Source organism: Mesoplodon mirus, assembly GCF_964341445.2.
Source record: "Mesoplodon mirus genome assembly, chromosome: 11".
In the NCBI taxonomy this organism is placed as follows: domain Eukaryota; kingdom Metazoa; phylum Chordata; class Mammalia; order Artiodactyla; family Ziphiidae; genus Mesoplodon; species Mesoplodon mirus.
Window position 1 is genome coordinate 26,135,676 of NC_138987.1, and position 26,902 is coordinate 26,162,577.

General features: G+C 44.4%; 1 long non-coding RNA gene across 1 annotated transcript; it reads right to left on the reverse strand.

The window, feature by feature from the left end:
• Positions 1–1,129: 1,129 nt before the first annotated feature.
• LOC309812362 lies at positions 1,130–12,214 on the reverse strand. Its single transcript, XR_014295320.1, has 3 exons — positions 11,979–12,214; positions 1,970–2,105; positions 1,130–1,407 (listed from the first exon to the last, which is right to left on the reverse strand). It is a non-coding gene; the product is annotated as an uncharacterized lncRNA (long non-coding RNA).
• Between the last annotated feature and the right edge of the window lie 14,688 nt (positions 12,215–26,902).

A 26,902-nucleotide genomic window follows, 5' to 3' on the forward strand; every position in this document is an offset into this window, starting at 1 on the left:
AAAAAGGTACTCTGTGAAAAGCCTTTGTACTTCCCTCTACCCACACTTAACTCACCCCTCTTCTGGCAGGTAGCCCCTTTTAATAAAAATACAAGCAGAAACACACATTTAAGAACGTTTCCCTTTTAATTTCTATCCCAAATGTAGCATACCTTGCCAACAGTTTTGAGCCTGCCTTTTTTGACTAAGAAATGTATCTCAGAGATGTTTCCTTATCAACACATAGAGAGCTTCTTTGGGTTTTTTTTGTTCTGTTTTACACCTGTACAGTATTCTATGTGCCATCCTTTATTTAACAAGTCCCCTGTTTGATGACCAATCATGTGGTTTCCAAGCTTTGCAATTATAAGTGAGTGACCTAGTACATACAGCATTTCACACGGGTGCAAGGAAATCTGTGGGAGAAATTCCCGTAAGTGGGAATGCTGGGACCAACGGGAACTGCATCTGTGATGTGACAAATACTGTCTTCTTGCCTTTGGAACCTTTTCACATGAGTGTTTTTTGTTGGAAAATCTTTCCAGCTAGTTCACCCTTCCATCTAAACTGGGGATGCTGATTGTAAGTTCACCTCTTCTTGGCAACTCATTCATTCATCATGTGGATTCTGCAGTACATGGTGTGGGACAGAAGCCAGCTGATGGTGTCACTGTTCTACAAAGCCCTCTTCACTCTCCCTGTTACTTAAGCCCCCAGGGCAGGGAGGCTGAGGCTGTTTGCTCCCCTCTCTGCGGACAGCAGCACGCCGCTGTCTTTTACCTCCTCCCAACTGATGCCCACTCTCCTTTTCATGGTCAAGAGTGTCTCCATCTCACTTGGGTTTTTCATTGTGATCTTGCACTTTTGTCTCTGCCTCTTGTAATCTCATCCCTTTTCTATCCACTTTCTCTTTGGGGATCTCTTTGAAGGGCTGCCACTTCCTTATACTTCCTTATCTTCTGAGAACATTTTGCTTTTATAGACATCAATCATCAACCACAATATTCCCTTTCCTCTTTCTGGCAAACTGAACCATTACAGAACCAGGGAGAATCCACAAGCCTTTTGGTCCTCCCTGACCTTGTAGCTTGGTGGTCAGTGTGGAATGACCCAATGAGTGGGGAACACCAGCGATGCAGGGGCGAGAGAGAGAGAGAGAGAGAGAGAGAGAGAGAGAGAGATTGATTCTCCAGCTTTGAGAAACTTAAATTACTTAGAAATAATAGGCTTTAATTGATGCACCTACCTTGATACATCATTACACCATAGTCCGTAGTATCCATTAGGGTTCACTCTTGGTGTGGTGCACATTCCATGAGTTTTGACAAATGTATAATGGCACGTAGCTGCTATTGTAGTATCATACAGAATAGTTTCACTGTTCACAAAATCCTTTTGTCATTTTGAAAAAGACAAAGTTGGGACTACCTGTGGAGAGACAGCATAAAGTTTTCTCAGCACCAGCTATTCAGGGACTTTTGTTTAACCACCAAGAACATTTCTTTACTTGCTTGCATTATCACTCAGGTCCTGTTAATATTGACTGAGCATCCAACCACAACGAAGATGCTCTGAGAAGGGGGCAGGGAGTAGGTAGTGGGAACATGATAGAGAGAGGGCTCCTGTGCCACACCAATCATTGGTGGGAGTTTGAGATCAGCTCTCCCACAGCCATGCATGACCCTTGAGGGGGAGCCCCGAAATGGCTAAGGATTCCATGGGGCAGTGAGGCTGGGGGCTGGGGGGCTTTCAGTATGATTAAGGCCCTGGTGGCTGTGAGGTGTGGTTTCTTAGGACTCTGAACTCTTAGTATCTTTTGCTTCTGATTGGTGCAGCAAGATGGACTTGGGGTTAGAAACATCTGCTCTCTACTTGCCAAGGAGGCAGTCATGGTGGGGTGCAGAGGAGGGACCACTTAGGCTTCCCCCAGGCTGAGTAACAGAAGTCCTCAGTGGTCACACTTGTCAGACGGATGGGCTTGGCATCTGACCTCCAGCAGGTGATGTGGTTGGAGGATGTAGAGTTCTCTGAGCCTCCAGTGGAAGCAGAAGGGTCTCCGGGCTCGGGGTCCCAGGTTCCAGCTCTCTTGCTCATCAGGCTAATGTTAGCACAAGTGATAGGAATGCCTGGAAGACAAAATTCACCTTCTTGAGCAATCCTGTTGCTTAGGGTCATCCAGAGAAGCAAGTTCCGGGTGCCACCCAAGATATCTGATTTAGGGCGAAGAGTGATGTAGTTAGAGCTGGCCAGCAATTTGACAGCTGCTAACATAACCTTTAACACGCGTATTAAAATGAATACTGAGCTTAGTTCAGTCTGTCATTTCCTCTTAATACTTGAAAAGCCAGAGTTTTGTTTGAAAGTTCCCTCAAAAGGCTCTAAGTGGGTGAATTTATTCTTCCGCTTGACCACACTTGGAACTCTGAAGTCAGAACCACCTTGAAACTGAAACCAGGAAAATCCCTGGTCTCTCTGGGCGAGAGAAGCAAAGGTATGCTCTGAGGTTTATTAAATAATTACCCAGTTGCTGACATGCTGTAGGGGAGGGAAGAGCCAAGGTGCTGGCAAGTATGAATAGAGATTAGTGAGGATCTTGGGTCACGGGGCTGATAAATGAGGTAGAACATTTTGGTGTTCCCTGACCTTTAGCTCAAACCGGGGGATGTGTTCTTTTGAGAAGACTCAGTTAACTAGGCCTTGGTGTGCTCTGTAGTTGTTTTGACTGTCTGACAGACCACAGTCAGCTGTGATCCAATTAATGCTGAAGATACTCAAAAGTCCTTGGCTGTTGGGAGCGGATGCAGCAGTGACTTGAAGAGAAGAAAATGAGAAGTGGGGCTTCCCTGGTGGCGCAGTGGTTAAAGATCCACCTGCCAATGCGGGGGACACGGATTCGAGCCCTGGTCTGGGAAGATCCCACATGCTGCACAGCAACTAAGCCCTTGTGCCACAATTACTGAGCCTGCACTCTAGAGCCCGCGAGCCACAACTACTGAGCCCACGTGCCACAACTACTGAAGCCCGTGTGCCCTACAGCTCTCGCACTGCAACTACTGAGTCCACACCATGTGTTCTAGGGCCCATGTGCCACAACTACTGAGTCTGCATGCTGCAACTACTGAAGCTCACGTGCCTAGAGCCTGCGATCCGCAACGAGAAGCCACCGCAATGAGAAGCCCGTGCACCGCAACGAGGAGTAGCCCCCACTTGCCACAACTAGAGAAAGCCCATGCGCAGCAACCAAGACCCAATGCAGCCAAGAAAAGAAAATGAGAAGTGAGGGGAAAAAACCCGGAATTAATTGGCCATTTCGACTTCCCATCTGCAGCGGTGTGAATGGCAGATGAGGGCAGGTTTCCTAATAAATGGCTCTGAGACTAACTCGGTTCAGAGGTTCAGGGAGGGAGGATGATAACTTCCTTCAGTACTCCCCAGATTTCAACCATTTGTGTGTCTCCTTTGCAATTTTTGTCATCCTCTTACTGCAATTTACTGAATATTTTTCAATGACTCATTTTTAAACTTTTTATTTTAAAAAGAAACTTCTCCCGTTGCTTCTCCTCCTGGACTGCCTGGTTTGGTGAATGGTGTTACCATTCCCTGGGTCACCCAGGGCAGAAACACTCTGCTCCCCACCCCCACCTCATGTTCTATTAACTTTATCTCCTATGTACTGGGTTAAAAGATAATTATCATCCAAACCAGGGCATTCTGGGGAATGAAAGGGACATTATTAATAAGTGAACCAGAAGGAAACTGGGTCTGTCTGAAGCAAACGGGGATATGTGGTTAACCATCTACATGGCCTTGACACCTCTTCCTCCTCCCCATTCCCACCATCACTACCTTATTTATTCATAATTATTTGCCTTTATAATTATTTGCTTGGACTAGTGCAGTAGCTCACTATCGTTTCCTTAATTTCCTTAATTTCTTGGTCCTTTCCAACACATCTTACACACTGCACATACACATTTGATATAACAGCCTCTTAAAATCCTTCAGTGGCTCCCCATAACTTCAGGATAAATTTCAAATTCCTTAGTATGGCTTACCAGGCTCTTCACAGATCTGGTTCCTTTTTATCCTTCCATCCTGTGAGCTCATTTATTTATTCATTCATTCAACATTTATTGAGAGTTACTCTGGGTTGGCACCATGCTAGTCTCTGGAATATAACCATAAATAAGATGGGTTTCTGCCCTCAAGGTATTTACAGTGGAGTGGAGAAACAGCCAAGGAAACACTAGAGTTAAAAAAAATAAAACAAATAACATGCTATGGTGAAGCACTGCCCTCTCTGACCTCACAGCTCAAAGTGTGTTCCAGGGACCTGGAAGCTTGATAGAAACTCAGAATCTTGGCCCCAACCCAGACTCACTAAATCCAAATCTGCATTTTAATAAGACGCTTAGGTGGTTGGAGTTAACATTAGTTTGCAAAGCCTGGTCTGTGGGACCATGCTAGTTGAAGAGCTTGGTTCAGATCCCTAGGGATGGTCATGCCTGGAGGGAGACTTGGAGGAGAAGATAAGAGTTTGCTAAATGAAGGCAAGGTGGGAAAAGGGATTCACCTGTGCTGTGGCACAGAGGCAAGAGAGCTTATGCTGTTTGGTGGGAATTACAAGTTTTTCAGTATCTGGGGACACGGGTTTCAGGTGAGAGCCTCACCTAAGTCAGAGATACCTTATTCAAGGAAAAAAATTAATCAACCTCAGCACCTTCATTTCTTCTTTGAGCCCATCTGGAAATGATGATTTAGAACGAATACTTTAATTCATAGAGACAGACAGTAGAATAGGAGTGACCAGGAGCTGGAGGGAGGGGAGAATGGGGAGTTACTGTTTAATGGGTACAGAGTATCTGTTTTGAGATGATGAAAAAGTTCTGGAAATGGATAGTGGTGGTGGTTACACAACATTGTGAATGTGCTTAATGCCACTAAAACCGTATGCTTCAAAATGGTGAACGTGGCAAATTCTTATGTTATATATATTTTATATGTGATATATTTTATATATGTTTATATTTATATAAATATTTATATATTATATATTATATTTATATATATTTATATTTTTATATATTTTATATGTGATATATTTTATCACAATTCTAAAAAAAGGAATCAGTACTTTGGAGTCAAAGACTTGGTTTTCAAGTTCCAGCTTTGATGCCCCAGCAAGTCAGGTAACTTCATGGAGCCTCAGTGTCTTCATCTGTAAAATGGGAATAACCATCATACCTGCCTCATAGTCTTGTCATGAAGATTCACTGGAGCAATGCCCGTAAAGCACCTGGGAACTCGCTGGGTTTTCCTTATGCCCATTAAAGCTTTAAAAGCATGTTCTTATCCTTGGCACAATGCCTGGCACAGCTAGCCCTTGGCATCACAGTTATTTTTACCCCTTCCACTTCCTCTTTGAGGTAGCAGTGGTTTTCAACTCTTAGCTGCACATTAGAATCACCTGTAGAGTTTTGTAAACACCCCTATTGCCTGGAGCAACTAAATGAATTTCAGGAATAGAGCAGAAGCATCATTATTCTAGGTGATTCCAATGTGTAGCCAAGGCTGAGAACTGTACTATAGCAGTGGTCCACAAACGTTAGTGTGTATCAGAATCACCTGGAGGGCTTGTCAAAACAATTCTTGGGTCCCCGCCCCGTCCCCCTCTACCTCAAGTTTCAAGTTTAGTAGATACAGAACAGCCTTTCACTTTATTCCATCATCTATGTGGTGGCCCTTTCTTTTTGTTTGCAGTCTACCCATTACTTAACCTCTTCCAGACCCATTACTCAACTGAACTTTTTCTTGAAAACACTTGCCAATAGTCTTCTTCATGCCAATGGTCTCCATATTCTCCAACTGTGGCCTTAGACACAATTCACCGTGTCTCAAAATTCTCCTCCTTTGAATTCAGGGCCACTACTCTGGGTCGTGTTTTCCTTATTTCTCTTTCCTTCTCCCTCCCCCACTTGGAAGTATGGATTCCCATGTGGGACTCCCATGACCATATTCCGGAATTCCTTTATTTATCCCTTAAAAAGATCACAGTCTTAGAAGTGAGACAGACATGGGCTCATATCTTGTACCTGGGCAATTCACTCAAACTCTGAGCCTCATTTTCCTTACTGGTGATGATAATAGTGCCCCTATAAATAATACATCCCTGACACATAACACCCAACTATTATAGGGTTTCACCTTTAAGAACATGGTAAAATCTTGACCTTGAAGAGAACTCCAGGAGTGGTGGGACTAACCCATAGGATGCAGAGGGCAGAGCCAGGGACATCAAAAACACAGTGTGGAAGAATAAAGCCAGGATTTACCAAGGGGCAAGGAAATGGGCCCAACCAAGGATTTTCCAGGAATGCCTGGGCAGACAGGGAGGTGAGAGATGGGATCTTAGAAAAGGAACTGACCATGAGATTCCCTGTGACTACATTAAAACGTGAGCCTATGGGCTGGTCCACGCACAGGATGGGGGCTGTTAATAGTGCTATCACGGGCTATGAAATGGCCCCAGAGGATGCCCACAAGGGGATTTCAACCCCATCAGTGTGGAATTCAGTCCCTTTGGCAAGAAACAAAGTGATAAAGGACCTGTTACCGTTTGCACCATTTATTACTGTCGTGTGCAAAACATAATTCGGGGCATTACACAGAGCTCTTGTTACCACCAGATGAGGTCTCTGAGTGCTGTTTCCCGTTGATGATGTTACTCAGCAGGACGGCTCACATGTTGAAATCTGAAACTCCTTGGGTGAAGAATGCCTCTGCAGGCTGTACCAGATGTTGCTTGTGTAGCTCCCCAAGCCCAGAAAGATGAGTTAATCTTTGAAGGAAATTATTCTGAACTTGCATCAAACTCAGAGGCTTTGATCCAACAGGCCATGGCAATAAAACGCAAGGCTATCAGAAGAGCTGTGGGTGGTAGTCCTGTCTCTGAGAAGGGAACAGGGCCACTGGCCCCCGGCTGCATTCCAGATGCAGACAGCCAGGAGCAGAGACCTCACTTAGTGTGATGTTGTGAAAATCCTGCACTTTAAACACATGTAGTGGGACTTCCCTGGTGACGCAGTGGTTAAGAATCTGCCTGCCAATTCAGGGGACATGGGTTTGATCCCTGGTCCAGGAAGATACCACATGCCGTGGAGCAACTAAGCCCATGTGCCACAACTGCTGAGCCTGTGCTCTAGAGCCCGTGAGCCACAACTACTGAGTCCACGGGCCACAACTACTGAAGCCCGTGCACCTAGAGCCTGTGCTCTGCAACAAGAGAAGTCACTGCAATGAAAAGCCCATGCACTGCAACTAAGAGTAGCCCCTGCTTGCCGCAACTAGAGAAAGCCCGTGCACAGCAACAAAGACCCAGCACAGCCAAAAATAAATAAATAAATAAATTTATAAATGAAATCATATACTCTTTTTAAAAAACCCCAAAAAACACATGTAGTCATAAACAAAAACTTCCTCACCCTTTAAAGACCCTGCAGAAGTACCACCCTCTCCAAGATGCTTCCCTGGAAAGTTCCAGGCCTCACTGACCCCACTCACCTTCCTTTACCTTCATTATCCATAGCACACAGCTTGCCCCTTGATGATTCTCCAAATACAGCCTTCTGCCTTCAGTTCTGTGGTAAGTTCCCAGAGGTCCTAAACCAAGTCTAGTTTATATTTCTTTGTATCTCTGAATGCCTAGCCCTCTAAGAGGCATCGTGGTCACCGTTTCATGCTTAGAATCCAGCATAGTACCTGCCACATCGCAGACACTCAGTAAATGAATAGGTGCTTATTAAATGAATGGAATTGTTTGATGATAGCGTAGCTGAACTGGCATGAAAAAACACATAAGGGAAGGTGTAACAGGCACCTCTTGTTTTGTTGGCCCAGAACTTCACCCCTCTCTTCCGTAAGTTTCCTCTTTCTTTGCTCCATCTTTACGGTTCCCACAGAAGCTGCCATGTTGTTTCATGACTCTTTGGAGTTATCTGACTTGAACTACTTCAATGAGCCCTTCCTGGGGATTTTTCAACTTGGAACCAGAGAAAATGTTAAGATAATTTCTTTCTAGTGCCCAAAGCTATGTAGGTATACTGGTACATCTGAGAGCTGTTGGCCCCCGTTTTTCACCACGTGGAGAAAGGTGATGGCTAGCTAGAAGGAAGAATGAAACTAAGGAAGCGAGTGAATGAAGGCACAGAGACAAGAAGAATAAAAGACAAAACTGATGGTCTTGGAGTTCTGTGTTTCAGTGGTTCCTGTGCCCCAGGCACATTCCTGTCTTTTGGTTTCACAGATGTCACATTATCCCTTACTATAGCCCCTTCTTTTGCTTAAACGAGCTTGAGTTAGGTCTCTGTCACTTGTAACCATACAAGTCCCAACTAATACAGAAGTGCCTGCTTCTTGGTAGATACTCCATAAAAAAGAATGGATGAATAAAATCTCATTATGCCACGTTATGAAGTTTTGCAAATGGGGTATTTCAAAACTTCCCATCCTTATCTGTGGTTTTAATAAACCCATCTTTGATATCCCTCCCAGAGCTAGCACAGTTCTGAATAGAGGGAAGGCACATGGTATACATGCAAGCTGCAATTTCTGGTAGGTTGATTCCTCATTTTTCATTTTCAATGACTTTTTATCTGTGTGTGCATTTGCCGAGAATCAGATGCTTGGGGCTGCAATGCCATCTGTACGTGATGGAAGACATTTGTAAGGACTTTTTAAAGTGCACATAGAGTAATGGGCTCTGAACAGCAGTTAGGGACTAAATATGAAAACATGAAAGGATATGGTCTTCATGAGCAAGGATGATGTAAAAGAGCTTTTTTTTTTTGGCTGTGTTGGGTCTTCGTTCCTGCGTGCAGCTTTCTCTAGTTGTGGCAAGTGGGGGCTAATCTTCCTTGCAGTACCTGGGCTTCTCATTGCAGTGGCTTCTCTTGTTGTGGAGCACGGCCTCTCAGTGTGAGGGCTTCAGTAGTTGTGGCTCGCAGGCTCTAGAGCGCAGGCTCAGTAGTTGTGACACACGGGCTTAGTTGCTCCGTGGCATGTGGGATCTTCCCAGAACAGGGATCAAACCCGTGTCCCCTGCATTGGCAGGCGGATTCTTAACCACTGCACCACCAGGGAGGTCCCGGAAAAGAGCCTTTGAACAGCTCCATGATAGACAAGATGGTGCTAGAGACTTACTGGTATCCACATTTTCTGAACTTCAAATCCAGGTACATGGCCCAAAGTATAAGAGGGAGTTTGTGGGAACAGTGGGAGAACTTATTGGATGTTGCGTCACCAGCTCCGCATCTCTGGTTACCATATTTGTAGAGCTAATCTTTAGCATCAAACCCTTCTTTAGACAGACTGGTCTACTTATTGCCACACAAATAGGCCATATGGATTTTATATTTGGCACACTTGCTCACAAAATCCCTGGTGCCAGATACCTCTCCCTCCCTTACTTCATCTCCTTCTATTCACATCAAACTCATCCTCCAAGGTCCAGCTATCTTATCTTCTCCAGAAATGACTATTCTACCTACTCTGTCACATCTGGCATTTCATCATTCATTTTAAGAATGTTAAGTATGTGTGGTATAACTTCATTCATGCTCCTCATTCCCATGAAAAACATCACTAATTGATATCGGTGCTCTTTCTCTCCAAGGCTGGCAAGAACTTCAGAATTCTTCTCCACATAGCACTTGAGGCAGCCACTGAAGGCTCATGGCAAGTGACGTGAGACCTAGTTGCTATCTCTGTTCCATTCCCTTATATTGTTATTTGAAGTTTCTGAGTGTACTTGTCTTCTATCACCAACTGGACTATTAAGCCCTTGAGGGCAGGGACAATAAAACTAACAACAATATCATCATAATAATATCAATAATCATAATAAGGAAAACAATAATAATAGCAGCAGCAGCAAATATTTATTAAATATATGTGCTGGCACTGTACTAACCATTTTACATGTACAGTTGGCCCTCTGTATCCTGGTTCCGCATTCGCAGATTCAACCAACCATGGATTTCAACCTGGTTGGCTGAAATCTGCACGGATGTGGAACCCTGGGTATGGAGTATTTATTTTATATAAGGAACTTGAGCATCTGCAGATTTTGGTATCTGTTGGGGATGGGTGGTGGTGGAACCAATCCCACGTGGATACCAAGGGACAACTGTGTTTTCTAATTTAATCCTCAACACAATCCTGTGGAGAAGGGATTAGTCAGGTTTTATAGATAGGGATTCTGAGTCTTTTATTTATTTTACAAATTGAGTTTTTAAAATAAAAATTGTATATATTTTAGGTGTATGACATGATGATTTTTTTTGTTTTGGCCGCCCCATGAGGCATGTGGGATCTTAGTTCCCTGACCAGGGATCGAACCCGTGCCCCCTGCAGTAGAAGTGCAGAGTCTTAACTGCTGGTCGCTGGGGGAAGTCCCACAACAAGATGAATTGATACACATATACATAGTGTATGCAGTAATCATACACTGCAGTTAAGCGAATTAACGTATCTTCTCCCATAGTTAACTTTTTTAGTTATTGTTTTGGTGAGAGCACTGAAATTACTCTCTTAGCAGATTTCCAGTAATCATTATGGTATTCTTACCACATCATGCTGTACATTAGATCTCTAGACTTATTCATCCTCCATAACCGCAACTTTGTATCCTTTGACCAACATCACCCCATTTCCCCCACCTTCCCACCCCTGGTAACCATCATTCTATTCTTTACTTCTATATATTCAACTTTTTTAGATTCCATACATAAGTGAGATCATGCAGTTTCTTTTCTGTGCCTGGCTTATTTCAGTTAGCATAATGTCTTCCAGGCTCATCTATGTTGTTTCAAATGGCAAGATCTCCTTCTTTTTTTTTAAAGCTGAATAAAATTTCATTGTGTGTGTATATATATATATATATATATATATATATATATATATATACACACATATATATATTATACATACATACACACCACAATTTTTTAATCTGCTCATCTGTCAATGGACACTTGTTTCCATATCTTGAGTTTAAAGATGATAAGTAACTTGTCCAAATGTACACAGCCAGAACGTGGCAGAACCAGAACCTGACCTCCAAACCTTTGCTCTTACCCAATGTGCTATATCATCTTGAATCTTCCAAGTACCAGAAAACCATGTGCATCGTATTTGCTGAATAGACATTTTTTATTAAAAAACGAGGTTCTTCACAAGAGACAGCAAAATTGAATCGAAAATACCAGAAGCAATTTCTCCTCCCCAAAGAGTTGGAGCATACTTGAAAGGGGTCTACTTCACTTTCCCAATATCCTTGGCTGAAAGCAATGCCATTTCCCATTCCACAGGTAAACATGCTTTGTGGAAATAGGAATACTAAGAATTGACTCTGGGGAGGAGGTAGGCTCTCTGGTGAAGAAGCAGCTCTGGGAGCTGGGAGCCTCCTGATGGATCCTCACGGCGGCCCTACTAACTACCACCCAGCCACTGGCACCTCCCTGGGACTATTTCCAAACCTGTAGAATGATTCATTTGAACTCAATTAGCACTTTCCCAAAGTGTTCCCTGAAATATTAGCCCTACAAGAAATTCATATATAACGTGGTTCTTGTCAAATGTTATCGGGAAATTGCATTTCCCCTTGGGAGACACACAATCCATATGAAAGGATCTGAGAAGACCAGCAGGAAAGAACCTGCTTATCTAATATTTAATTAATGTTTATTTAACCCAGTGTCTCCTAACCCATTTTGGTTTCACATAATAACTGCTAATATCTCTCAGAGCTAATACCCACACTTAGGTAAAAAAACAATTGGCTACATACTTTCTAAAGATCCTTCCTAACATTCTCTAAGTCTTGGAAATAATAATGTAACTTGACTATAAACTGTCTTTCAGTGAATTAAATGTGAAAGCATAGTTTCAAAATTTTGAGATTTCTTTGTCAGAAAAGTTTCGAGGGTGTTAAGATGACTTACCCAGGTTTAGCCGTTCATGCTGCCCGGTGAGTTTCCTGAAGGGGACAATAGGGGGCACTAGTGGACTGCAGTAACAGCCACCCCATCCATAAACAGCAAGAAGCAGCAACCATAGTTGTAGCAACCAGAGCTGTTCCTTTTCCAGCCGAATGGAAAGCTACTGAGAGCCAACTCTTCTCCCTTTTGGGTCTATCTCCTTTGGAGAAAAAATTGGGATTGAATCAGGATAGCTAACACTGTACATTTGCCCTTTACCTTTATACATAGAAAGTCATATAAATCAACTCTTTTCAACTGCTTGTGGTTGGTTGTGTCACTTTGGGGCAACTACATTTGACAGTGGAATTTCTTATTGGAGTAAACGTAGAGTCTGTGAGTTGAAAAAGTAATTATTCTTTCCTTCACCAATTCTCTCATTTTATATAAGTTAAAAAAAATTGTACAGGTGAAGAAAAGAACAAACTTCATTAGGATATAACAAGTATTTTTCAATTAATATTTCTTTTTCTCTAAACTTTGGGTGTACGACTTACACAGTAATAAGCCTTTTTAACGATGTGGCAGGCTGTAAGAGGCTTGGAGGCAAAAGGGATGTACATAACTTTTAACTTTTTCTCACTTATCCCCTCTTTGTCATTTTCCTGTGAAGTAGGACAAAGCAGGCAGGCCTCCCTGTCCAAGTCAAACACAAGGGGTTGGAGTGACCGTTTCTAAGTTGATATTGTCACGTTTCCCTACGTCTTCCCTCCTTGTTAACTACACCCCCACACCCACACTGCCCCTACACAGAACCCGCCGCTTAGGAAAGAGACTTTCCATAGGCTTACACAATTTTTTCTTCAAGAGAAAGTGTAAATAAGATTCAGGAGTGTAGCCCACAGAAACTAACAGAGGACAGAGAAATCACTTTCCACCGATAGAAATTCTCTACATTCTGGCTCAGAGGAACTCGGAGCTTGGAGAGTCTTCTCTTCAGCTTTCACCTGATTTCATCCTTTGGTTGTGTGTACGAGGGGACCGGAATGCCCAGGCCATGCAGGGAGGTGTGCCAGCCTGGCTGCTGCCTGAGCTTCCTCCCATTCCCTTGTGCTGGACCCCAAGCCCTTAGGTTCCAGGCACTCATCTCTGCAGATAGCAAGGTGCACAAGCAAAAGCCACATCCCTCCCTGATTCTACACACTGCGTGGAGCATCTTATTTTTGACCATCCCGTTCTTTTTTTTAATATTAATTAATTAATTTATTTATTTATTTTTGGCTGCATTGGGTCTTCGTTGCTGTGCACCGGCTTTCTCTAGTTGCGGCGAGCGGGGGCTACTCTTTCGTTGCGGCGTGCAGTCTTCTCATTGTGGTGTCTTCTCTTGTTGCAAAGCACGGGCTCTAGGCGCACGGGCTTCAGTAGTTGTGGCACGTGGGCTCAGTAGCTGTGGCACGTGGGCTCTACAGCACAGGCTCAGTAGTTGTGGCGCATGGGCTTAGTTGCTCCGCGGCATGTGGGATCTTCCCGGACCAGGGCTCGAACCCATGTCCCCTGCATTGGCAGGCGGATTCTTAACCACTGAGCCACCAGGGAAGCCCTATACCATTACTTTCTGTTCTCAATTCCTGTTTTCTGCTACAATGACATTCAATCCATATCCTCTACGTGTGAAAGATTTTTTCCTATACTTGCTTCAAATTTGCACAGATAACTATATTCCACAACCACATTTGTGCCTGCCTTTCACAATCATTATAGCAAGCAAGCTTTTCCTAGTGTCTAACTTAACCCCGCCGCGTGCCCCCCCCCGCCCCCAGATGCAATGGGAGCCACCTGCCCTGCCCTCAGGGAACATGGAAAATGGCTACAACATTCCAGTGAGCAGCAGCTCCCCCAGTCCTGGTTCCAAGTTGCTTCTGTTAAAAGAATTGTCAATTCAAAACACATGCACTGTCATGAGCCTCACGCCCATCCCAGACGCTTAACTCTGGGCCCCTTTTAGGGTAAGCCTGAAATATCACTCAGAATCAGGGCTTTTTATCCAGACTACAGCCAGGATGGGGATGGATCAAGGCTTTTCTTCCACCCCCATTCCTGAGGCGAGCCCTGATCGGATCCCTTTTTTCAAAGTATAGTCTAGGGCTAACATTTTATGGGATCAAATACATGGCCTATTCACATTTGAGCTGTCGGCGACCAGGAAACAAAATTCCTTACATGGGGAATTTAGGCACCCTTTTTGATTCTTTATAAACAGAAAAATCTAGTCTGGGAGTCCCTTTGCAAAAAATGTATGTGCGTCAGGCATCTAGAAAAAGAGAATGTATAGCAGTACAACAACTTGCATTTAGGAGCAAGTGAAGGTTTTCAGAAAACGTATGGACTTTGGAAGTGAAAAACCTGCATGTGAATCCTATCACAGCCCCTTACTAGCTATGTGATTTGGGGCATGTTAACCTAACCTCTCTAACCTTGCGTTCTCTTCTCTGTGGAATGAAAGTAATAATACATAACTCATACGTACATAACGCACAGTCCACACATAACTGTTGAAACGATTCCTGCAAAGTAATCCATAAAATTTTAAAAGATATTAGTATTAGCACTCTTGGTATCGCTGCTGCACTAAAAAGCCTACCTCTGATTTGAGAGAACCTCCTTCAACCTTACTCCCGTAGGGCACACTTTTATTCTGGGTGTTTACCCTATGTCAGGCCTTACATGTTTTAAGCTTCACGTATATCATTAGCTCATTCCGAACAACAATCCAAGAAGGTAGATGCTGTCTTTAGCATCTGCCTTTTATAGTTGAGGCCAAGAAGTGAAGCAATATACCTCTGGCTATCAGCTATCAGTGACTGAACTTAGGCAGTGTATTTACAGAATCCATCCTCCTGAGCACTGTTATCAGTAAAGACTCACTTTGGAGTATGTAATAGAAACTCAAAATAACACTGATTTAAATTAGATAGAAGTGTACTTCTCTGTTATGTAAAAGCATAGAGGTTGGCAGTTCAGGACTAAAGCAGAGGCTCTGTGCCATACGGTGCTCAGGGTCCCAGAACTCCTAACATGTTGTCTCATTCCCAACATCTAAAACAGATGCTAGAGCTTCAGTTGTTACCTCTGCTTTCCAAGCAGCAGGATGGAGGGAGGCATAGGATAGAACAGGGATAAAACACATGCCAGTTGTTGATTGTGGACTGTTCCTGGGTGTGGCCATATGACATTTCTGCTTACAACCCATTGATCATAATAGCAAGAGGGCTAGGAAATATCATCATTATTCTGGACGGCTTTGTGACCCGTTGAAACTGGAGGATTTGATTATGGGAAGAAGGGGAGAGGCAGTCAAGGGCTAGTGGATGTATGGAAGAGGGGTGGGAGATGAAGCTGGAGAGGTGGGCAGGGGCTGGGTGATGAGAACTTACCAAGACCCTACAATTCACCCCTCTAATGTCTGGGTTCATCTCCCATTTTAGCAGGTGCCAAGGGAAGGCAGGGATGTCCCTTGAAAACCACCAGTTATGGCCATTGACTGGACCTCTGAAGCCTTGTAATAGGCAGTCCCAGAATACAATGCAAGTGTTCACCTTGGTGGTGGACTTGAGGCTGGTTCCTGTATGAGACCCATTAACTCATTAGGTTAAAACGGGGATAGGTGGCTTCTGATTCATGTCTCCAAAGAGTCCAGAAGGACGAGGTGGGGTGGGAGGACACCAGGACAGACTATAGGCACTGAGTGGCCTTTGGCTGGCTTCTCTGATCCTCCAGAGAGAACCTAGATGCCACATGCTGGAAAGTGACTTCACGGACTCTGAAGAAACCACATGCTGTTTCTCTGGGAACACATAATGAGACGGTGGTAGGGTTGCTCGGCTCCCTATTTTGCCAGTGAGGAAAGGAAGTCAGAGTCTCCCTGCGATATTCAGTAGGATGAGGTGAGATCTTAGAATCTGTTTTTTTTTCACAAGAGTGCCAGGTGATTCTTAGGTTCAAGTAACTCTGAGAAACATCACACTCAGGGTGCTGAGTGATACTGGAGGGTCACGTCTCGGGAGGGTGGCAGATGAATCAGGAGACCATAAACTCCATGATTACTTTCAGGTGTGTCTTTCATCATTACTGCTGCATCTTTAGCTGGCACATTGTAGGTACTCAATAAATATTTGATGAAAGGATGAATGAAGACAAGTTTAGGTATCGAGACTTCTTGGATACTACTTCCCCCCAGTGTCCTGGAGTAATCCTAGAATAAGCTCACATTTTTACATGCTCAGTGCTGACAAGGTAGGAAATACATACTATTGAAACCTCCATTTAGAGACAGTAACCGAAGTTAAATGACTTGCCCAAGGTTACACAGGTAGTAAGCACCAGAACCAGCATTCAGACTCAGGCTCGTAAATATCATACTCTCTTGTTTCTCTCATAGAGAATAACTATTCCATGTCAGTAGATTTACCGTAGCTCAGACCATTTCCCACGAAACAGAGAAAGTCTATTCTGTAGATATTTAATGTAACAGTTAACCTAATACACAGATGTGAGTCCTGTCACTTGACACCAATGTTATAGAAAAGTTCCACTCTGCTTCATAGCCTATTTGCTCATATTGAAGTGCCAAACTAGATTGCTGGAGAGGAACGTATACTGACCTTGAATGTTTACTTTACTCATGAACACACATCTGTTTTTGTTAATGGGGATGAGGGCAATCAGAGTGAGCCCTCAGAAGCAGACATTCTTGACGTGGAATTCTCTCCCAGTCTGTGAAGTTTTATCATCCCTCAGGCTAGAGAGCAGGTTGTCAGTTTAGACAGTGGCCTGTTGAACCCAGAAGCTTCTGGACTCTTCTGTTCTTTCAAAAGAGGCCTTGTTTCTTCAGGGCCCTTAGCTGAAGTTGAATCTTAAAGGAGATGTGAGATTTTGTAGAGTAACTACATCAAAAGGACCCCAAGCAGACTTGGAACAGTAAAACGGCTCTGTGGGGGTCCCATCTAAAAACTCCTCTCTTTTCCAGCAAGGAATTCAAAGCACAGGAGCTGACCTTTCTGATCTGCCTTCTCAGGGTCCCTTCCCCCTCACTGCTCCTTTGCCAACTTTTGTATCCACTGCCTCAGCTCTAGCATGTGTGGGGGAGGGGAGGTTGCCCATATTGGGAATGGTTTTCATTTCCTTCCTTCACTGGCATTCCTTTAGAGAAGACATAACACACAGATTGCACAGGCAAATGTTGCCTTGTAACGTGTTTGGCATTAGCAGCCTTCGTGTGTTTTCTTGCAAGTTCTCCATTTGTCTTAGATGCAGGGCAGCTGGCCCTTATACTGACCCCTATAACACTGGCACATAGGCTGGTGGGTAGCCCGTTAGTGGGTTTCATAGGGACTTGGCTTTTTCACTCAGCTGCCTTACCTAAAAGAAGATTGGAAGACAGGACTATACGCTCCTTAGAGGCAAGCAATGTGACTGGGTTTGGGATCCACCCCACCACCCCAAGTGATGAGAGCAGTTGACTGACTGAAGCTGTATCCCCTGACATTTGGTAGAAAGTGCAGCTTTTTCAAAGAACAGCGTATGAAAAAACAGTGGAGCTGGGAGGTGTGAATACAGAGGGTCTTGGTAGTAAGTCTGTTCATGAAGCAGTATTCATAGTTGATTTTGTATTTCTTTTCTAACTCAATAAAAATGTGATTTTTTTCTTGGTTACAGAGAAATATGATGACTTATGGTTCAATAATTCCATGTGTGATTTCTTAGACTCTTGACATTTATATCACGCTCCGAATAGTTACACTGCTTATCTTCTGAGACATCTGCTCATTCCACTGGGAAAAGCATTTTGCAGTACATGTAACCTCTGGTCATGCCAGCCACCTCCCTTCCCCTCCCATCCCCCACATGCCACATTTAAGCTTTTTCAAATGATAACTTTGCCAAATCAAGGGAACTAGAGGTCTGCATCTTGCCTTCCTGTGGTGCTGACAGAACATGATATTGGGCAAACAACAGGTGGTTAAAAATTTGAGCAGGAGGGGACCTGCACTGACTCTAATGCCCTCGAGGTAGATGGACCTGAATAAGACATGTCTAAGTGTGAGGACTGGACACTACTTCAAGGCCGTGGGAACCCAGATGGACTTATCTAAGAGAGGGAAAGGAAACTGGGAAAGATATCTGGTATCGAGCTTCCGGCCAATTTAGTCCTGTGGGGCACTCAGGCTGGATTTAATTCAATATAGAAAAATAAGGAAATACTATCATATACACTCTGAGTGTTATGTAAGAATTTTTAACTGTTAACAATATTTGAAAGAAAAAGTCAACCACAATTTGCAAAGAAATTAAAATTTAAATGAGATTTTTTTCCCCTGTTAGATTAGTAAAGATGCTTTTAAAAGCTCATACTCGATGGTGAGTAAGGGTGCAGTGAAATGGGAACACTTACATACTTTCATTAGATATATAAATTGGTGTAATCCTTTTGTCTCATAATTTGGTAATTATTAAGAGGCTTAGATTTTGACCCAGTAATTCTTCTTCCACCAATTGATTATAATTAAATAATCAGAAACATGGATAAATATTTATACACAAAGATATTCATGGTAGTGTTATTTATAGTTATAGTAAATGTGATGTAACACATTACGTAGCAATGCGATTCTAACAATAAGAAAATGGTTAAATAAATGATGGCACATCCTTACGATTTAATACTGAGGTAGTCATTTAGACTTAAAAAAATATCATGGCTCCCTCCCAGATGAAATTAGATGTAGATGTGTATATAAGCCAGCTCTTGCTGCATATCAAACTGCCCCCAAATTTAGTGGCTTAAGACAACACTCGAAATCTGTGGATTGGCTAAACAGTTCTGGTCTGGGCTGGCTGGAGCTGGATGGTTGAGAATGGCCTCGCTTACATAGCTGGGATGGCTGTAATAGCTGGGACAGCATGGTCTCTCTCTCCACATGGTCTATCATCCTCTAGGTCAATCTTGGGCTGTTCTAAAAGCACTAGGAGAGATCAAGCCCTAATGCACAAGCATATTTTAAGCCTCTGCTTATGTTACATTTGCTAATGTGCTATTTGCTAAAGTAAGTCACATGGCTAAGCCCAGAGTCAAGGGGTGGAGAAACAGACTCAATTCTTGATTGGAGGATCTGCAAAATATTGTGGCCATTTAAAAAAAATATATCACACCATGAGACTTGCTTTGGCTAACAAAATGTGAAAGCCTTGGGAGCAGAAGCTTTAAGAGCCATTGCATGCTACCCTATATTCTCCTTTCCTTCCTATACAATAGCCAGATACATTTGAGATGGTAGCTGCTCGGTCTGCCTCTGTTCCAGAGTGATCGAGATGAACAGAGTCTCCATGTCAACCTGCATTGGACATGTGGCTTGAATAAGAAATAAACTTTTGTGATTCAAAGCCAGGCAACAAAGTTGAGGGTATTTTTATTGCTACAAAATCTGGTCTATCCAAACTAATATGAAAATTGGGCAGGCATTAAAGTGACATTTCAAAAGAATGATTATTTATATGGGAAGGAGTTCATTATATATTATAATTCTATATAAACCAGCAGCCTATAAAGCTGGTGTATATTTGTATATGTTATGTAATCCTAAATTTGTCAAAACAAGCAAGCACACAGACATATATCCTGGAAGGAAATATATCAGAATGTTAACAGTGGGATTACGGGTAATTTTGATTTTCTTCTTTCCTCTCTACATTTTCTAAATTATCTGTAATGGGTTTGTATTATCATGGTGGAATATATTATCCTTTCCAATCACTACCCACCCCTCCCTGTCCATTGTCAGGTGATCCACTGTGCCTCCTATGGGAGGATTTTATGTCCTCACCTCGTCTGATTTGGTTTTGGTCATGTGACATGCTTTGGCCAATGAAATGTGAGTAAATATGGCATTTACCATGTTGCAGCAGAAGGTCTATGACTCATCTTGAGTTTTGGCCAGTTCTCTTGCTCTTTCCCAGACATGTCCTATGCAGAGGCTGGGTCCTGAAATCAGAAGACAGAACAAGCCCAGGGTATAAGGTAATAGAAAATATATATCTTCTCTGCTCCCAGTTCCTATCCCAGAGCTCCTAAAACCCTTGTAATTCCCTTAGTGATAAAAGCACTAGGAGTATCTTTTGTTCTAATATTTGGTCTTTGACCCAGGTTCCTGACACTGAGCTCCTAAATTCCTTGGAATTTCCTGGGTAATAGCAATGTATTTTGCTCTAATGAGGTGACTCTTGGTGGGGGGTCTGATCACCAGAAAGACCAAGTCATGATTAGAAGCTTGGGATTTTCAACCCTCCCCTCCACTCTCCAGAGAAGCGAGAGGAGCTGGAAATGGAGTTAATCATTGATTATGCCTATGTGATGAAGCCTCCATAAAAATCCTAAAAGTACAGGGTTTGGAGAGCTTCTGGGTTGGTGAACACGTGGAGGTGCTGGGAGAGTGGCCAGAGAGGGCACTGAAGCTCCAAGCCCCTTCCCCATACCTTGCCCTATGCATCTCTTCCATCTGGATGTTCATATGTATCCTTTATCATATCCTTTTATAATAAACTGGTAAACAGTAAGGGAACTGCTTTCCTGAGTTCTGTGAGTTGCTCTAGCACATTAATTGAGCCCGAGGAGGGGGTGGAGGGAATACCTGATCTATGGATGATGGGTCAGCAGTATGGGTGACAACCCGGACTTTCGACTGGCATCCAAAGTGGTGGGGGGAAGGGGTTGTTTTGCGGGACTGAGCCCTTAACCTATAGGATCCGACACTATTTCCAGGAAGATAGTGTCAGAATTGAGTTGAACTGTGGGACATCCAGCTGGTGTTGTAGAACCAGTGGTGTGGGAACACCCCGACCCTCACATCTGGTGTCAAAAGTGTTGTGAGTGTGGCTGTGGTATGATAGTAAGGGGGAGACACACAAGAGGAAGAGTGAGCTTTTCCTACAGGGCCTGGTGAAAGCCACAGCCCACCTCAGCCTCCAGATAGCATGAGGAAGAAATAAACCACTGTTGTAATAAGTCGCTGAGATTGGGGTGCAGGGTTTGTTAACAGAGCAAACCTTACAAGAAAATTCCTTGTTTTACTTTAAAAGACATAACTAAAAATATGGCCACCTGTGACTCCTAAGTCACCCAATTCTAAGTCCTGCCCATAAAGGATACTGCTGTCTTCTTACTCTCACACCAGACTTTCTTCCTCCTCCCCTTTCAATTACAAGGTGGAATATTACAAAAGCAGGTTGTCCCGAAGTAAACTAGTTCACAGACTCAAAGGCTACCCCAGTCCTCTTATGACGGCTATATCCCCATTTTCTGGGGATGTACCAGGCTTGTCTTGTCTTTGGACCTGAGGACAGGTAAAAAGGGAGCTCATCTCTTCCTCAGTAAGAAATACTTTAGCCCTGGTAGAGAGTATGGCATGATTCAGAAATCACCAGCCAGCACTGAATCCTCATCATTCCAAATTAAAATAGAATTGTTTCATCCAAAACCTGACCGGGGATGTCCATAAGCCACATAGAGAGGGGTTGATCATTTACACACAATATACTCATTTATTCAAAGAAAGTGTGGCCTTCTCCGTTTTCTATAAATGATATAATCTTCCTTATGAGCCCAGCCTGCTGAGTCACAAGGAAACTCATGTTTAAGTATCTCAGTATCCCCTCCCTGTCTTCTCCAGAATGCCTGGAAGTAACAAGGGTTTGCTTATTATGTCGCTGTGGAGGTGGGCAGGTGAAAACTCGGATCCCACGCTGTTCCTTGCATCTTCACTGTCTTTGAAGAATGATTTCCCTGTGTACCTAGTCACTCTTCGCTCTTCTAGCTCCTTCTGCAGACAGCTGGTGATAGAATACTCCAGGTCTGCTGTTTCTCCATTTGTCAGGGCCTCGAGTCCTCGTAGTTAATTTGCCTCATCTCAGCTCTCTGGGGTTGTGTATCTCTTTGAAGAATGGCTGGGATTTCCATTTGATTCCCAGCTCAGGTGGTCTGCCCTGCAGCCCCCACTTTGGTCACCCTCCGCTGAGCTTGCCAGCAGCACCATCGACTACCTTCTGTGTCTTTCACTGGACCCTGGGGGGTACTTCTTGATAATCTCCATGCCAGATGGGAGCTAGGGACAGCTGGGCTTAGTCATGTCCCATGTGGCAGCCCAGATTGGTAGAGGGGGGACTCTGTTTCATTCCAATTGCTGGCCTTATGCAGAAAAGAAGGATGTGAGCTAGACTTCCTGCCCTTGGCCCTGGGTGAAGGTCATGGAAGGAAGTGGGCCACAGCCCAAGGATTGGAAGTGAGGGTTCAGTGGGCTCCTCGAACTGAAGCAAGATTCGCTTCTGCTTCTCCAGGAGCCATGCTTGGGCCATGTTTGGGAGCATATTTCCCATCTGTTTTTCATTCCCCCAGCATAGAATGTGGGAGGCCAGGATCACACAACATTCCCTTCTCATTCCCGGGATGCCGCTGAACTCCCTTCCTTGAATTTTTTGTTCCCATCCATGCCGAATTACTTGAATGGCTCCCAGCACACACCATGCTATTTCATACTTCTGAGCCTTTGCCCGTGCTGTGTTCTCTGCCCAGATTGCCCTTCCAACACCCACTTTTACTCAGTCCCCAAGACACTGCACAGGACTCTTCCTCCAAGATGCTCACTTGCCTGTTGGCAATTTGCACGATGAACTTTTTCAAAGAGATCTGTTGTGTGTGTCTTTTTTTTTTTTTTTTTTTTTTTTTTTTTTTTTTTTTTTGCGGTACGCGGGCCTCTCACCGCTGTGGCCTCTCCCGTTGCGGAGCACAGGCTCCGGACGTGCAGGCTCAGCGGCCATGGCTCGCGGGCCCAGCCGCTCCATGGCATGTGGGATCTTCACGGACCGGGGCATGAACCCGTGTCCCCTGCATCGGCAGACGGACTCTCAACCACTGCGCCACCAGGGAAGCCCTGTTGTGTGTGTCTTTATCACAAGAATCTAAGGTGCTGAGGGGACAACGTCTCATCTGAGGCATCTTTATTTTCCTGAGGCACAGAAAAAGTGTTCAGTAAATGTTGGTTTAAAAAATTAAGCCTTTGGGCTTCTCTGGTGGCACAGTGGTTTAGAATCCACCTGCCAATGCAAGGGACACGGGTTCGAGCTCTGGTCTGGGAAGATCCCACATGCCATGGAGCAACTAAGCCCCTGCACCACAACTACTGAGCCTGTGCTCTAGAGCCCGTGAGCCACAACTACTGAAGAGCGCATGCCCTAGAGCCCATGCTCCTCAACAAAAGAAGCCACTGCAATGAGAAGCCCGCGCAACGCAACGAAAAGTAGCCTCCGCTCACAGCAACTAGAGAAAGCCCGCGTGCAGCAACAAAGACTCAATGCAGCCAAAACAAACAAACAGATAAATAAATTTTTAAAAATAAAAAAATTAAACCTTTAGTAAAGAAGACACTGTATCTCTCTGTATTTCTTACAACTGCATGTAAATCTACAATTATCTCAAAAAAAACAAAAAACAAAAAAACCCAGACCTTAATGAACAGGGCCAGTTATTCTCTAAAGCTCCCTGGTTACCCCTGGGAGAAGATCAGAGTCTGAAGGAAGTCCAAGGGCTTTATGAAGTTGCCATTTCCAAATGCGGGATGGATGCTACAAACTATTTAGTAGTCAGGTGCCCTGTACCCCACTTGCTGGCAACTCAGACCTATCAAGTCCTGAAGGGCTTTGAGTTGAGCACATACAAATTATACCTATTATAAAAAGGAGCCCTTTCAGGTAGATGAATTAGGAAAAGTGGTTTCCTCTAGGCTTTGTAGGTAGATAGCGTCTGTCTGAGGAACAAAAGTATGGCACCCCGTCCTCGGGTACTTGCACCCACACAGACTGAAAGAGGAGTAAAGGCCAGATTTCACCACCATCCTCCCGCTCAGCCCTGCACTCGTGTGTAAGGCCTCACCTGAACACAGCAGCCCCAGCCTGAGTATTTGCCATCTCACTTCAAAGGGCTGACAGCTATGTTTCTACCCACCTGCTTATGTTGAAACATTCCTTGTGTGTGCAGCAAAAACTTAATTTTTTGGTTAATTTTCTTAAATGAGTCAATGTAAGTAAAGAGTGTGTGGTTCATTCTTCACAAAAATTAGTTCATTCTCCACAAACCTCCTCCTTTGGGGTTTGTTCCTAGGGGAAGTTCTTGTCAGATACACTCTTTTTTCCCTGGAGAGTGAAAATAAGGGTCCTCCTCTACACGCAGCCCTCCAGGACTTAGTTAATCAGGCAGAAGCATACATTTTCACTAAGACTGTAACCTGCTGCCTGGAGTGGGGGTGCAATTACGGCCTGTCAGAGTCCCCTCTTGCCTTATGTGTCTATAAGTGTAATTGCATCTGTTATTGCCTTTGATTTCTTTTTCACAATGCTGTGAGCTCCTGCATGCTGTCATGACAAAGTGGCACAGACACACATTTTACTGGTGACACACAGCAAGAAGCAAAGCATGGTTTCCTGAGAAAGCCTCCATGAAGAGAGGCAGGAGAATGCATTGGTACCCTGGGCTGCCACCATCCGACAGAGAGAAGACAGAGAGAAGTGTGCTTGATTGACCAAAGCTGAGTGCACACTGGAAAGGGCTTCAGGAGAAGGAGCCCACTCTGTACTGCTCGACGGATTTATAGGAAAAGCATGGCAGAGAAGATCTGGTGTAGTATGTAATATTGGGCATTTCCTGGTTGACGAAGCAGTCTTGTTCAAAGGCAGAGCTCAGCCCCTGGCATAAGGCTGTTCTTCCCTCAAGTGAACACAGACCCTCTCAGCCAGCCTCTTGCCAAACTACCGCAAGGGAGCCTGGGGTTGTCTCTCCTCTGGCACCAAGTAGGTAACTGAGCACTCAGTAAGCGCTGAATGAATAGAACTATTATTGTTAGGAGGAAACTCATGTTGATTTCATTTAAATTTGCTCTCCTCCCACACGCTAGCTATGGCAAGGCCCCTTAGGGGTAGATGATGAGCTGGGCAGGGTTGGGGATTTTCTGTGCCTGCCCACTTCACAGGGAAGGGAGTGGGCCAATTAGCTACAGTGGGTTAGTTTTGCACCTAGATTCCTAGAATGAAAAACAAATGAACGTCTTTTTCTTGCTGGGTAGAAGACAAAGCCTCTGGAGAGGCATAGGTGCAGAGCCACTAGGCGGCACAGTTTTCTGCTCTGCATCATAGCTTGGGCAGAGCAGCCCCTGCTATGCCCAGGAGAACCTTGTGACCATTCTGGGAGAGGTCTAGTGAGGTATGGCGATCACGTTGTCTCGACCAAAACATCGGGGCACGTGGCAGCCATATGGAAACTGTTCAGTGCTCCTTTGGAGATAAATGAAGGGGGAAAACCCACCAGGATCCATCAGAAAGATGGGTTTCTTATGAGCCCTGAGGCCCCAGCATCCCCAGAAGTTCCGGACCTGCTACTCTGGGCTCAACATGGAGCAGGAAGGGGCTCTGAGGGGGGACAGTGCATGGGAAGAGCCCACACCACAGAATGGCAGGCTCCCACAGCTGCAGTGACTGCTGGCAGGCCTCAGGGGTGACGGGAGGGGTTGCATCTTTTGGGGTCACAGATGGCAGGGTTCAGTGTGAGGGATTCTTGCCACAGCAGGCTGGCAAACACACTCCTGTGGAGGAAGGAGCTGCATTTTCTTCCATGAGCAGCAGGAGGCACTGCAGCTTGAGAAGGAAGAGGATGTGGTTCTGAGCATTGGGCAAGCCTCTTTTTTTCTCCCTTAAACTTAAGAGACTCCTAGGGTGGGATGGATCTGTGACACCCCCCCACCCAGTGATGGTTGGACCCATGGACTTGCCACGACCTTCTCTGCTGAGGGACAATATGGTCCACTTACGGCTACTACTACCACCACTGGGACTTCCCTGGTGGCACAGTGTGGTTAAGAATCCATCTGCCAATGCAGGGGACACAGGTTGGAGCCCTGGTCTGGGAAGATCCCACATGCTGCGGAGCAACTAAGCCCATGCGCCACAACTACTGAGCCTGCGCTCTAGAGCCCACATGCCGCAGCGACTGAGCCCGTGTGCCACAACTACTGAAGCCTGCGTGCCTAGAGCCCATGCGCCGTGACAAGAGAAGCCACTGCAATGAGAAGCCCATGCACCACAACGAAGAGTAGCCCTCGTTCACCACAAGTAGAGAAAGCCTGCGTGGAGCAGCGAAGACCCAACACAGCCAAAAATAGAAAAATAACATAAAATAAATAAACTTATACTACCACCACCACCACTACTCTTGGCTCTTAACCAGGCACTATGGTAAAAGCTGTACAAGGACTTTTTCACTTAACCCTCAAAATAACTCTGTGAGGTAAGTACCACTGCAATTTAGGACTCTGAAGCTTAGTAAGGCCACATAAATTGTTCAAAATAAAACAGCTTGGGGTGGTATAGCCTGGATCCGAACACACACCATAAGCTTCACCATTAGTCTGTTTTGCATGTGCCTCAAATGTCTCAACAGACAGTAATCTATGCAGCCAAGATATCTTCCTTCAGAAAGTGCCATGTGGCAGGAGTTGCGTTTATCCTGTTCATCACTGTGGTCCCAATGCCTAGGCCAGTGCTTGGCCCACAGTCAGTACTAGATATGTATTTGTGGAATGAAAACAGGGATATGGATGTAGCAGAAAACCAGCAGTCTGTCCTGAGACTCTTTCCTAAAGTGAGCTAGGAATCATATTCCTATATCAGGTCAAGGGAAGGAAGCCGTGGACCATCAGGCTATTCATGCTTTTAGCATTTCAGATTCAAAACAAGCATTGTTTTATGGTCAAAATGAATTATCCTGACATTCTATCATATCTTATCAGACTCTTCTTTATTCAAAATGTTGTTGGTACTATTACTTAATAAACTGGAGCAAGCAATAAATTCCA